The sequence below is a fragment of the Macrotis lagotis genome, chromosome 7 (genome assembly GCF_037893015.1).
Source record: "Macrotis lagotis isolate mMagLag1 chromosome 7, bilby.v1.9.chrom.fasta, whole genome shotgun sequence".
NCBI classification, from domain to species: Eukaryota; Metazoa; Chordata; class Mammalia; order Peramelemorphia; family Peramelidae; genus Macrotis; species Macrotis lagotis.
The window spans coordinates 35,948,681-35,964,046 of NC_133664.1; the positions used below are offsets into that span (position 1 = coordinate 35,948,681).

The 15,366-nt window shown below is 36.3% G+C and overlaps 1 protein-coding gene across 1 annotated transcript in view; it reads left to right on the forward strand.

Moving 5' to 3' along the window:
• The window catches only part of TBC1D5 (TBC1 domain family member 5), a 577,752-nt gene that overhangs the window by 205,580 nt on the left and 356,806 nt on the right, over positions 1–15,366 (forward strand). Inside the window, exon 6 of the mRNA XM_074195734.1 lies at positions 2,424–2,522. The gene's annotated coding sequence lies outside the window, so the exon portion shown is untranslated. The remainder of the gene's footprint in view (positions 1–2,423; positions 2,523–15,366) is intronic.

Below are 15,366 nucleotides of genomic sequence, written 5' to 3' on the forward strand. Positions count from 1 at the left end.
GGGCTGATTGTGCCAAGGACTTCCCGTTGTCTCTATTGTCACATTCAAAGCACTTTGACATTCAAAGCCCTTTCTAATCTAACCTTTCTCCCTTTCATCTTCTCACCTGTCTCCCCAACATGTGTTCTTCACTCCAGTGACACTGGCCTCCTGGCTGTTCCAGGAACAAGACCCTCCACCTCATGGCTTAAGGCTTTGTCTGTTTGCCCTAGTTCCCCCTGCCCCATGCAAGGAGGACTGTCATTTCTCTTTTTTCTTTTTAAATTTCTATTTATTTAAGGCAATGGAGATAAGTGACTTGTCCAGGGTCAGGCAGCTAGGCAGTTATTTAGTGTCTGAGGCAGAATTTGGATTCAGGTCCTCCTGACTCCAGAGCCAATGCTCTATCTGCCCTGGACTGACACTTCAGAACTCTTATCTACTGACATCCCTGGCTTCCTTTAAATCCCATCCTTCTGTAGGAAGCCTTCCCTTAACCTTTAAATTCCAGGGCCTTTCTTTTCTTAATGGTTTCTTCTTTATCCTGTATACAATCTGCTTTTTATATGTTTGTTTGCATGAGATTGTAAACTCCTGGAGGAGGGCAGAGATGATGAACTCCTCCTGGAAGAACCTCAGCTGAATAGAGCGATCAATAATAAAGGAAGGGTCAAAGGACATTAGAGTGGTTTGCCACCAGGTTGAGAGGAGAGGAGCCAAGGAAGGGGTGGAGAGCATCCCCGTCACAGATACAGGAGCAGAGGAAAATAAAATGGGTTTGAATGAACAGAAAGAAGCTGCTTCTGAAACACAGCTGATCAAGTGGCTGATAAGGAGGCAGAGCAGGAGGATAACCGGCCCAAGGAGCAGGATCTGATGCTTTATCACTGTATCAGTATCACTGGACTGACAAGGGAAAATGGTTCTAGTAAATCATCTAACAATCCCAGGATGGCCATGTGCAGAGGGACCCTTCTTACAGAAGTTTAGAACTAAATTGCTGAAAGTGATGTGATTTTTTTTCATCATTAAATAGCTAGAAATTTGCAGACCTCAGACCCTGTTTTTCTGACTATATTCAGGACTCTTTGTTGGCCAGAAGCAGTCAGCAAGGATGGGAAGGGCCAAAGGTCAGCTAGAGTGCTGTGAATTGTGGGCCTAAGAGTCATGAGGAATAGAGTACTTAACTTAACTAGCATTTAAGTTCCCACTGTGTGCTGTTGTCTCTCCTTCATTCTCGAAGACCCCATGACATTGGTGCAATGATAAGCCCATGAGTTGGAATTGAGTGGGGGGTAGGGGTGGCTGTACTAAGTCCCTAACCTTACTTTTTCCTCTGGTGCTCTCTGCACTGAACTGTGTACAAATGAAATGCATCTAAGATGAATTGGAGCTGATTAATAGAAGGACGGCACTAGAATTGAAGGCTTTGGGGGCTGAAACAAGCAAGGGAAGCTCCACAGCACAATGGGCGAGTGTTTAAGGCCTGCTTTAGATGAAGGGAGTTAGAGGAAGGCCACTGAGTACATGGAGGGCCGGGTTGGGGGAGAGGCAGGGTAAGAAAGATGGGAAGGATAGAGAACCAACCCTGGAGTCGGGAGGACCTGAGTTCAAATGTGACCTTAGAGATTTAATACTTAGCTAGGTGACATTGGGCAAGTCACTTAACACCATTGCCTTGCAAAAAACAAAAAAAAAAGAAGAAAGACAGGGAAAGATCAGGTTATAGAGAATTTTGGAAGCCCCAAATAATGTTTGATTGTAGAAATGATAGGAGCCACTGGAGTTGAATGAATAGAAAGTGATGTAACTATGGAGAGGAGAATGGATGAAAGTGGGAAGAGACCCGAGGCCAAGTCAGCATCTGGCTGTTGGAATGGTTCAGACACGAAGTGAGAGGGCCTATGAGAGAGCAGCAGCAGTGCCATAAGGAAGAAGAGAGAGTACTCAAGGGATGCTGAAAGGTCAAAACAGCAAGAGCAATCTGAGTGAGGGAATAGGGTGTGAGCCCAACTCCCTGGGAGGAGAGAGGCTCCCACAGGTGGCTTGAACCAGCATGAAGCTCCGGCTAGGGTTCATCAACCTGGGCTTGGTTACTGTTGAGTGATCATTTGGAGGCATCTAGGTGACATAGCAGAGAACACACTGTGCCTGCTGTCAATGCTACCTGAGCTCAAGGACAGCTCCAGACACCTGCTGGATGGGTGACCCTAGACAAGTCCCTCCACCTCTCCATTATAAACTGGACCTCTTGGGGGTGTGGTGAGGTCAAAGGAGATAATCGTTTTAAGCATGTGGCTCAGTGTCTGATAGAGTATGTGCTTCATCTATGTTCATTCATCTTCCTTCCCCCTCCCCTGAGACTTAAGAGAATGAGGAGAAACTGAATAGAGCAGATTTAGCTTCACCATTTGTCATGAATACATGCTTTTTGTCTCTCCCAGGCAGCTGGTGGTTAAACCTTTCCTAATACGTCCATCATAGACTTCTCTCCAGTGGATGGACATGGATGTCATCTGAAGGATATTTCAAAGGAAAATCAGGTATGATAGAAGGAGCATTCAATTGGGAATCAAATGACGAGTTCGAATCTTCTCCCTGCTGCTTTATCATTGCCTTTTGGCAAAGCCAGGGATTGACTCAATGATCTATAAGGTCCTTTGCAGATTTAAACAGTAGTGGTTATGATTCAGAAGTCTGAGAACATTATGAAAATCCAAAATCTTGATATGACTCAGTGACTAATTCAATGAGGGTCAGTCTCTGGCCTGAGCGACTGGACCAATGGTGCTGCTGCTATTCAAGGAGCTGGAGTGGGGAGGAACCAGAGGACTTCTCTTCAGTTCCTTTCATTAACTCCATAGGATTTGGATGATTTTTCTTAAGACTCTTAATGCATTAATTTTCCAAGCCTCTGTTACAAATATTGAATTGAGTTGGTGATTTCCTGGCTAGCTTTCTTGAGGCCACAGTCAGCAAGAGCCTGATCCTGCTTTTGGGTTGCTCTCTTTGTGTGAGCCTGCTTGCTTCATTGGTCCTAGTGTGCACATTACCTCTGTCAAGATGGCAGGACCTTGTGTTCACTGTTTGAAGTATTGGCCTTCTGCGGACGCTGCTTTAGTTGTCAGTAAAATACTTTTTTCACTGTTACTCATTTCACATTAGTAGAAGCCTAAGTAAAAAACAAGTGACATAAAACCATAAAACTAGGCTATTTAGACATAAAGCTTCCCCTGCTATTGCTCAGGTGCTACAGATGTCTGAAAGGAGTATCAACACATACCATATGTGTTAGAAAATAAAAGGCGTAAGGGCAAGATTTTAAGGACCCATGAAGAAACCTCACCTCTGAATTTCCTTTTAGTCTAAGTTTAAACTAGACCTTGTGTCTCCTTTTAATGTGCAGTTATTTTTGGTGTTTGTATGTTTTATGTTTTGATCACTGTTCAGTATTTAAACTCCTTCAAATGTGCAAAGATTAAATGTTTAATAAAAATTGCTTGTTGTTTTCAACATCTGTGTTCTGAGAACAATGGCCCGCTGGAGTGCAGAAAGCTTGTAAAGTTTTCAAATGGATTGAGAATGACAGAAAGTTCAGTGAAGAGTTTTCTTTCCTCATTACAGAACTACTTCTGTGGCTGCGATTACACTAAGAGCATCTTTAATTGCTTTAAAATCTGAATGCATGATAAGAATGGATTAATTTGATTTTTCTGTTACTACAAGTAGCAGATGGTTTATGTCTTAGGAATGCTCATGTTGTAAAATGAGATCCCCAGCTCATTCGTGATTGGTCACTGTTAATGAAGCATGCTGTGCTGATTATTGATTTAGAAAATGAGGATGACATGAGTATTGTGTGTGTTGCTGTAATAAATTAAAGAGGAGTATTTTAATAGCCAGCAGACATACACCTTAAATAACATGAAATATTTGATTTTCTATTCAGGTGGTCTCTGCCCTGTCAAACTAATTTTATTGTTTATTAAAAAGATATACTTTTATAGTTTCAGCTAACAAGCAGATGGTCGTCTTTACTTATTTCTGTTTTGTATTGCTGTATGACCGATCAGATGCATGATAGGAACCCAAATTAGCTTGTTGTCTACAAAGCAATGGTATAGCCATGGGAGGAAATCTTTTGTAGGGTGTATGTGTGTGTACGTGCATGTGCACGTCTCTACTTTTTTATAAAAAGCTATTCTGCAGTATTTAATCCTCATTTGTTGTGGCAGTGAAGCTAAATGCAGTATGTTAGAAGTTCTTTTCAAGCCTTTTGATTTCTTCACCCACCAAAAACTTTTGAATGATAAATTTATAAGGAACACATCTTCTGTCATATATTTTGGATAGTTAAAAAATTTGTTAAATTCATGTTTTGGGATGTTGTCATAGAAACAACAATATAAAAATCAAAGTGATGATAGTTTATAATCGTTCTCTTGTTCTAAGTTTTGTCAAGCTTTGCCAGGACATAAATGACTTTTATAGCAGAATAGGATCTTCTGTTTCTGTGCATGTATCATTTCTCATCATATATTCATTATATAAAATGAAAGTGAGGAATCTGAATAGAGTACATTGTATTTCAGGTGCTTCCAGGAAATGCACAATATGGTTTGTTTGTTTTTAATTTAAATAATACCATATCACTTTGGTTTTGTATCAAGCATTTATCCCAAGCATTTTTTAACCTGATGGGAAACATATACTAATTTCCCTTCTTCATTACCCATTCTGCATCAGTTTTTCATTATTTTCAGACCCTACTGTTCAGATTTTTCACTTTTAAATTTAGCATTTTATTATAGATGAATATCTAGTTTATTTTTATCTTTGTTTTTAATTATAGTCTAATTTTTACATTTTATTTTACTGTATTCACAAATTTGATTATAGTAAATAGCTGATGAATGTGCCAGTTTTCAGCAACCCTTTTCAGAGACTGTCCTGTGTTTTTGAAGAGTAATCTGGACCCTTGCATCATAGATTGAATTCAGACCTCTAAAGCAAATTATTACTGAAAGTATAAAAGTGAGACAAATTATTATGAGCTTTTTAAAAAGTTGTGGCATTTTGCCATATATTTGAAGGTTGTTGTATAGGCATTTAAATGTTTTAATATTTTAAAATGCTAAATTCCTATGATTGAAATTAGTCTGGGGTGTTTAAAATTTTCAGATGAAGGATAACTTGTAAATATGAATTCTAGCATAAATAGAAGGATAACAATATGGTTAAAATGGAGTTTGTTCATGAGTTATCATTCATTTACATAAAAGTAAGCAGTAAAAATTAGCTTATTTAATATTGTATGTCTTAAGTCTTCTTAGAAAGATAAACTTAGGAAATTGAAAAACTGAAAATTCTGTAAGAGAGATCCTTCTAATCTGTTTTTAAGTACTTCCAATGCAGTGTATATGTGAAGCATGCTTGTTTGGGTACTTAAGTTTCTTTTTTGATCACTTTGAATAAATATCTAATTTTTTTATCTTAATTTTTAAATTATTAGATTGTTTTCCAGATTGAGTGGGAAAAAGTCAACTGGAATTACAAAATAGAATTAAATAATAGAATAATATTTATGTAAAGACATTTTATTTTACAATAATATGCCAGAAATTCTAAAAGTATATTTATACAATCTCCTCCATTACTTTGTTCTATTTGGAATTATCTTTTGTATCTTAAAATTATTATACAGACCAGTTAGGGTTTTGAATTGTTTTAATTGGTTGAACTACGAATTGGTTTTTATACTTTGAAATAATGAAGAAAGCACAATGATAAAAAAATCTGAAAAAAACCCCCACCTTATTAAACTTATGGTTATTTTTAATTTGTTACATCAAACTACTAAAAAAGTTTCAATTTAATAGGATTTGAAGTTTCATTGTTTACTCTACCTATTAAAATGTGACTCAAAAAGATATGTATTTAATAAAAATGCTAATCTTTGATCTGTTGTTTACAAGATAGTAAAAGAGCCTTAGTTAATGGAGGTAGTTTTTTGGTTATTCTTAGAAGTGATCAAAGTTTTATTTGGTGTTGGTATTTAAACATATGAATTCATTTGTTCCTATTTAATCAGATAATTGTGCAAATGATTACTTTCAAGAGGCTTATAAATTTATTACAAAATGTAGATTTTTAGGGGGTCCAACAGTTATTTAAAAAAAAGAATTTATCTTCTTTAGAGCAGTTGTGTTCTTACGTTACCCCAATACATACTTGATTTCACTAAGTTTTACACATCATGCACGTTTACTTTTTACTGTATGAAATCACTTCTCATTGACATGGATATCAAATTTAGGTTATCAATTAATTAAAAAGGTCTAGATTTACAGTGATTTCTGGTGGGAGTTTAGTTTAAAGAATAATTTGCTTTCATTTATTTATTGAATAATTATGAAATTTTATAGCTATCCTTTTTAGGTTTAGCACATTTTGTCCACAAATATAGTTTAGATTTATGGAGCTTAAATATCTTTGTGAATAAAATCAGTCTGGGAATAAGTTATGATTTATGAATAGTGAAGGATGCCGATTTCCTTTATATTACTCCCTCTGTGTTTTCCAAGGGAAAATCGGATGGATTTTCTTTTTCTTCTTCCTAGCTACAGGGCTAGATGAAGTAAGAACATATGTATCTAACTGTCTGTGGAGAATATTTTTGATTTAAGTTTGAATGTGTTACGTGAGATATATTAGTAACTGTCTCTCAACACATTCAGACTCATATTCAGAGCATTTTTATATTACATGTATGTTAATTCTTTACTTCCCATTATAGTATGAAGCATTATAGATTTGAATTATTATGTGTTGTCACATATACAGAGATCTATAGTTAGATGTTTTGAATTTTTGCAGAAAAAAGTTGTTTTTTTTTGCTTTTGTTTTTTATATGCAATCTGAAGAAGCCTAGGAGGAAGTATACAGAAATGTGACTAAGGTTCTAAACTCAAACTTTCCTCCTTTCCAGAAATTAATCTAGAAAATGCATAAGTTAGAAGCTTCTTAGCTGTTTTATCATACATGTTGAAATAAACAACTATAGAATCATAACAAGATACCAGCTATAGTCATGTGCAGTATGAGCAGGTGGTTACTATGGTAACATTTCCATGTCTGAATTTTGTGTAGTTTAAATTGGTAGTCTTCACATCACGCTACCATTGGCTTTTGATTTTTCATGTACATAAATCACCGGAATACCTATGTACTGATACGTGGCACAGATTTATCATTTAACTTCCTTTGTGTACTCTTGGGAGCATATCGTGAAAGTGAGAAACTGGTGACATGAAGGGGGAGGATCATTGCAACATATTTTTTGTAATCATTTTTTTATTTTTTTACTAGCCTGGTGTCCTTGCCTTGTACATACGGTTGACACCCAGTATACTTGGCAGGAGTCGGCAGTATTCCTTAAATAAAAGAACATTAGCATTTCACATTGCTCAGGACAGAACCCCCCCCCCCCCCCCTTCTGCTTTTCATGGTGAAGCCTGTGGTATAGGGAGAAAGCAAAGATGAATGTGAATTTCTTGGCTTTTGAATGTGAAGGAGAATGTCGTGTTAAGAGATAATGATGACTCTTCAGAAAATCTCCTTTAATTTTAATCTAATCTAATCAGTGATATAAAGAATGTGGTTTTTCTGTTTTAAAAAATGTTAGTCATTGCTGCAGATAATTAAAACGCTTACTTGAAATCGAATCCCTTAACATCTTGGGCTAACTTGCATTAAAATATACCATCTTGTTGCCTTGTATCAATTACTGTATTCTAGTAAGAGATTCCTACTGTTTTTGTTTTGTTTTGCTTCCTAAAGCCCCCTGCTGCTGTTGATTACACCTAGATCTGCTACTGATTGGAACTGTTAAAAGGCAAAGATAGTGTGGATGGTTGCTGAATCATTTAATTGTAGAACTAATAGATGTTTTCTCTGGGACCTGGCAGAAAGAGTTACATTAACAAATATATATAAACTGCCCAAGACTTTTCTTTATGCCTTTAAAATAATTTTTGGAAAGTATGAAATAATTCAATTATAAGATGGGTATAGGATATTAAGGGCAGGTATCAGTCATAAACTGTGACACTCCAGTCCTTTGGAGTGGTTAGGGGGTGTAGGGGAGAGAGAAAGGAACACAGAGAAGAGGGGGCATATACAATATGGTAACCTTTTAAAATTTCAGTACTTGTGATTGGTGTTCCTGCTTTCAGGAGGTGAAGGGGATGGATTATTATATGCCCACAAGAACAGTCATGTAAAGTTAGGCTTAAACATTGGAACATAGAAAATGAAGAGTCAGACTTACACAAATCTGAAGTCAGTCCATTAGCAGTGAACCAGCAAACACTGTTTGAATTCTCTTATGTCCTTGCCCTGGTGCTGATAAAAGGAACTTAAGTCCCCAATGTGGAATATAAGAACAGTTTTCAAAAATATTCAGTGGAAGAAATCGTAAGGATTCCATTTCTCACAGAACTTATCACACAGGTCTTCTGTAGAGTGAGTACAACTGTATTTATTTGAAAGTTGCCATCAGTGAACTTAGGCTAGGTGTTTCTTTATCTTTTTACCCAATCAGTGAACTCTGAAGTTTTGCTAATTTAATAGAATAATGGTAGTTTGTATGTTATGTTCTGGTATCTCTGCTCTTTGTCTCTTTTCTCTCCCAATGAGATTGTTGTCTTTAAGAAACACCAGTTGGCAACACCATGCAGATGAATTCCGATTTCATCTCTACAAGAACAAAATAGCTTATGTACCTCATGGGAGTCATATTAGACTTAACTTCTTTACCAAATAAGAATTGAAAAGAGCTAATCAGTCAATAAGAATTTAGTAAGCATGTACCGCACGCTAGACGCAGGGATCCTAAGAAAGGCAGCCTCCTGATTCCTACAACTGAGGACCTTCCATTCTAAGGATTCCGTGCCAATAACTATGAATGCATATATGACTACATAGATGCACAGCAGGCAAGTCCTCCCTTCTGGGAAGTCCCTCTGCAGAAGGCCTTTGTAATTAGTGTAGAAGACCAGGGATACTCGGAGAAGGCCGAGTTAGAGGTCAGAGCCCCCTCCGAGTCATAGACAGCCAGTCGGGAAGAGGTGGGCATGATGCCACTGAGGGCAAGGAGAGGAGAGTAAGTGTGAGAGGAAGGAAAGGTAAGGCCAGAGTCATTATGCTGGATCCTGACCCAGAGGTGCTGGGCTGAAAAGACATCCCCTCAGTTTTACCACGTTCCCTGATAGAGATTACATTTCAGTTTTCAGAAGGTTAATCTTTCTATTAATATTTTATCCTTGGGAGTTCATGGACAGGAACTCTTGGTGATATTTTTACCATACCTAGCAGTTATTCTCTGTTGGTTGAATTGGACTTATTTCAGCTCCTTGTTACATGTGGACTGCCTATTATTGAGAGACAGGTAGTATAACCTGCTTTTGAGAGTTGAATGACTTTTATTTCTTTTCTATATGATAATTTATAGGGGAAAATTAGATGTCACTTTGAACTTTGAAATAATCACAGAAATGCATCAGAATATGGGAAAGATATAAAGCCATTATACATTTAATTAATAGTTACTATTTTAGGAAACATGACTTTTTTGTTTAAATATGTAATATAGTAGGATTGTATTTTTTGTGTAAAAAGGTTCTCTTGAATAATTATTATGTTCAATATATTTATGGCTCTTTTTAGGATTCAGAGAGCTAATTTGTATTTTTTTTAATACTCAAAGAAATTTATGTTAGCATCTTTACTTTTCCAATCTATTGATGATCATATTAAATTCAAATAAATAAACATTTATTAAACTCCTACTATGTTCCAGCCACTCTTCTAAACTCTGGAGATACAAATAAGAAAAAGATAGAGTTGCTGCTCTCATGGACTAATGGGGGAAGACTACCTTAGGAAGCTAAAAGGGGTTGGGAATATCCTGAGGAGTACCCAGCACCTGGGCATATTATTTTGCTGAGTTCAGTCAAGCCCAGTAGATAGATGTTCATACCCTTTGATGCAGCAATTCCAATTCTAGGTCTATATCCAGAAGAAGTTTTAAAAAAAGGGACAAGTCTCACATATTCCAAAATATTCATAGCAGCTCTTTTTGTAGTGGCAAAGAACTGGAAATTGAGGGGTTGCCCATAAATTGGGGAATGGTTAAACAAGTTAAGATACATAAATATCGGGGCGGCTAGGTGGCGTAGTGGATTAAGCACCGGCCTTGGAGTCAGGAGTTACCTGGGTTCAAATCCGGTCTCAGACACTTAATAATTACCTAGCTGTGTGGCCTTGGGCAAGCCACTTAACCCCTTTTGCCTTGCAAAAACCTAAAAAAAAAGAAAGATACATAAATATCATAGAATACTATTGTTCCATAAGAAACTATAAATGGTTGGGCTCTAGAGAAGCATGGAATGAATTATGGGATCTGATGCCAAGCAAAGGGAGTAGAACCAAGAGAACAATGTATACCTCAACAACAACATTATGAGAAGAACAACCTTGGTGGAAGCAGCTCCTCTCTGCAGTTCATTGAGCTAGGACAACTGTAACTGCCTATGGACAATGTTATCCCCAAAACAAATAACACACACACACACACACACACACACACAAAACCCTTCAAAATCTGAATCTATCTCTTAGGTATCTCTTTCCCATAATCCTAATTCCTCATACTGAAAATAACTAATCTGTAAACATGTTTATTAAAAATAGTATGTATAGTGCTAACCTGAATGTTTGCTGCTGTGGGTAGGGGGTGGGAAGGGAGGGTGGAAGGAAATTTTGTAACTTAAAAATATACATGTGCATATGGATGAAAATAAATTTTTAAAAAATCAAGCCCAGTATTGCTACTGATGGAAAATTAGAGTTACCATTTCCCTTCCTTTCTAAAAGAGGACTTTGGAGGAGGAATTAAGTGCTCAGCTCTTTAATCTAAAATTGATTGTAGAAGGTGCTGAGTGTCCAAACCTGGGTCAGACTTTGTGGCTGTGAGATTTTATAACCGTGTTTCATTGGCTGTTGAGTCCTCAGTTAATAATGCAGTACATAATCCTATATACTTTGATGAAACAGTTTTCTAATTTAGCCATCACTTCATGACACAGGTTTTTTTTTTTGTTTTTTTTTTTTCCCAAGGCAACGGGGGGGGGGGGGGGGGTTAAGTGGCTTGCCCAAGGCCACACAGCTAGGTAATTATTAAGTGTCTGAGACCGGATTTGAACCCAGGTACTCCTGACTCCAGGGCTGGTGCTTTATCCACTACGCCACCTAGCCGCCCCTCTATGACACAGTTTTTAAGAAACATATTATGGTAAAAATTAGTCACTAGCTGTACTGGCAGGTACTGAACAAGCTATGTTTAATGAAGAGGAAGGTTATTTAATAGGAACTTCCATACATTTTTTGGTACATATTGTAACCCCCAAAAATGTAAGGACTTTTTTGCCAGAATATTTTTATTTGTGTACTTTTTTACATGGTTTTGTTATAGTATTCATTGTCCCAAGATTTTTAATATATTATTATTATTATGTTAATATACGAATTAGATATCAGATGTTCAAGAATTCCCAAGGATGTAATATTAATGTCTTTGCAGTAATGTCTTCCTGCATAAAATATATTGCAATGAAATGTTCAGACTATTTTTGAAGATACTCTAAGACTGATGTTATGCATCCATAGGTTGTATCTAAAGTATAACTTTATGAGTTAAGGGTGCTTAAGGTTTAAGTATTTCCTCTGTCTTTTTTCCTCACAAACTCTTGTAATCTGAAAGTGGTGATTTAAATGAGTAAACATTTATTTCTGACTGGCATTGGTAACTTTCTATTCTTGACTTCTCTCTATATCTAGACAATTGTATTTTTATAACAAACAGCTTTAGAAATCTTGCATCAAAAGCTGAAAATATTGCTCCCCAGATGCTTGTGATAACTCTCTACTCGGATACCTTTTCATTTTTCTAATTTTTTCCCCTTAGAGGTACACAATCCCCACACCTATAAAAGTAAGTGATAATGAAACATTTACTTCAGTTGTCTAATAAAATGTGGCTTAAAAACTCTTCACTTTTTTTAGAAATATTTTATTTATTTTGAACTTCACAATTTTCCCCCTAATCTTGCTTCTCTCCCCTCACCCCTCACAGAAGGCAGTCTGTTAGTCTTTACATTGTTTCCATGGTATACATTGATCTAAGTTGAGTGTGATGAGAGAGAGATCATTTCCTTAAGGAAGAAAAATAAAGTATAAGAGAGAACAAAATTATATATTACGATAACAGTTTTTAACTCTTCACTTTTTAAAGATTGGTTTGGAATGAAGAGTTTTTGTCATTCCTTGATCACTTCACTTCAGTACATTTTAAACTTAAAGCCTTGACCTGATTATCTGGCCTGCAACCAAAAGCTTCCTTAGTTGCTGTGTGTGTCCTCTGTTAAGTAGAGTTTGTTAATTAGCAATAATAATACAAGGTGGAAACATTTATTGTAAATGAACAGAGACTGAAGGAAATAGGCAGATTTCATTCTTTCCATCACTGATGCGAAGAATTATTTTTTCTTTTATTAAAGATTTTATTTGAGTTTTACAATTTTTCCCCCATCTTACTTCCCTCCCCCACCCCCCACCCCCAAGGAAAGCAATCTGTCATTCTTTAATTTGTTTCCATGTTGTACACTGATCCAAACTGAGTGTGATGAGAAATCATATCCTTAAGGAAAAAACAAAAAGTATAAGAGATAACAAGATCAGTCAATAAGATACCTGGTCTTTTTTTTTTCTAAATGAAAAAACTTTGTTCAAACTCTGTGGCTCTTTCTCTGGATACAGATGGTATTCTCTGTTGCAGACAGCCCAAAATTGTTCCTGATTGTTGCACTGATGGAATGAGCAAGTCCGTCAAGGTTGATATCACCCCCATGTTGCTGTTAGGATGTATAGTGTTTTTCTGGTTCTCACCTCACTCAGCATCAGTTCATGCATATCCCTCCAGGCTTTCCTGAATTCATGTCCCTCCTTGTTTCTAATGGAACAATAGTGTTCCATGACATACATATACCACAGTTTGCTAAGCCATTCCCCAATTGAAGAACATTTACTTGATTTCCAATTCTTTGCCACCACAAACAGGGCTGCTATGAATATTTTTGTACAAGTGATGTTTTTACCCTTTTTCATCATCTCTTCAGGGTATAGACCCAGCAGTGGTATTGCTGGGTCAAAGGGTAGGCTCAGTTTTGTTGCCCTTTGGGTGTAGTTCCAAATTTCTCTCTAGAAAGGTTGGATGAGTTCACAGCTCCACCAACAGTGTAATAGTGTCCCATATTTCCCACATCCCTTCCAACAATGATCATTATCCCTTCTGGTCATATTGACCAGTCTGAGAGTTGTGAGGTAGTACCTCAGAGAACCTTTAATTTGCATTTCTCTAATAATTAATGATTTAGAGCAATTTTTCATATGGCTATGGATTGCTTTGATTTTCTCATCTGTAAATTGCCTTTGCATATCCTTTGACAATTTGTCAATTGGGGAATGGCTTTTTTTTTTAAATATGACTCAGTTCTCTGTATATTTTAGAAATGAGTCCTTTGTCAGAATCATTAGTTGTAAAGATTGTTTTCCAATTTACTACATTTCTTTTGATCTTGGTTACAGTGGTTTTATCTGTGCAAAAGCTTTTTAATTTAGTGTAATCGAAATCATCTAGTTGGTTTTTGGTGATGTTCTCCATCTCTTTCTTAGTCATAAACTGCTCCCCTTTCCATAGATCTGACAGGTAAACTAGCCCTTGATCTTCTAATTTGCTTAAAGTATTGTTTTTTTATGTCTAAGTCCTGTAACCATTTGGATCTTATCTTGGTAAAGCCCATGAGGTGTTAGTCTAATCTAAGTTTAAGAATCATTTTCTTTCTTTTTTTTTTTTGCAAGGCAAATGGGGTTAAGTGGCTTGCCCAAGGCCACACAGCTAGGTAATTATTAAGTGTCTGAGGCTGGATTTGAACTTAGGTACTCCTGACTCCAAGGCCAGTGTTCAATCCACTGCACCTCCTAGCCACCCCCTAAGAATCATTTTCATTAGACTTTGCCCCTGGTCACCCAGCCATGTTTATTAATCAGTAAGTGTTTATTGGATTCAGGACTTTCTGATTCCAAATCTGGCTCCGCATCAGCCTGTGCTATCCTCCTCGTGCATTTGTAGCACCAAAGGTAGTATCTTTGAAATTGTGTGCTTTGACTAAACATAAAGTACCAGAATTCACATTGCATCTTGTACATTGATATTCAAAGGTTAAAAAAGTATATTAATTAACTCCGACCTTTTTTTAAAAAAGATAAACAGCAAGAAACATGAAGGCATGAATTTCCTAAATCAGATTTTGGTGATCCATACTTATATTTTAACTTATCATTAGATCATTAATTCTTTTTAATAATTCATTAAGGGTTGTTTGCAACGGTGGCAAGTATTTCCTACTTTTGAACAGAAATCTGTCTTTGGTACACTCTTAAACCTAGGTATAAAATTTATTATTAAATTGAAATATTTCCCTCATTTTTTATGGTTTAACAGTATTCCAACTGTTAATGAAAATTTATGATAATTATTATATTATCTTTTGATTACTCTTAGTTTTTAAATTTTAAGTATCAATGACTTTTGTTTGACCCCAACCTGTTTTGTTGATTTGGAGAACTCTTGGCAAGAAAACCCTTTGTCTTTCTTTGCGATTATCTGATTGCTGTACTGCTTAGGCCTCAAGAGAGCTATCTGGCACACTGGGATGCAAGTGATTTGCCCAGGGTCACCTAGGCAGTATGTGTCAAAGGTAGTACATGACCCCTTATTTTCCTGATTCAGAAACTGATTCTCTATTGGATGGGTTGTCTTGCCTATCAAATATAAATTAATGATATTTGATAAGTTATATTTCTAATTTGTAGAAAATCTTTATTGTGGATTCATTTAAAATGTTTGTACTTTCTCCAATAATATAGATCTTCATAAGTTAGAAGTAGCCAAAAAATGCATCTCCTGCTGACCAGTCTTCCAGTGATGTCATTTTTTAATTTAAATTGTTCAGGCCTAGGATGACAATATCATTTGTAGTTGGACCCCTTCTAAAAAATTCTTTCCAATTTGGTTAGGGCCTGAAGAGAATTTAGTTTTCACTAGTCTGGTTATGGTCACCAATGCCCTATGATGAGAATTGGAGGAGGATGTTATTGGAAGATAATTGGCTCATATTATATTCTTATCACTTGAAGTTATAAAATGAAGTATTAAATAAACTTGTAACCAGTGGGGTTTTTAAAAAGCATTCTAAACTCCTGACTTAA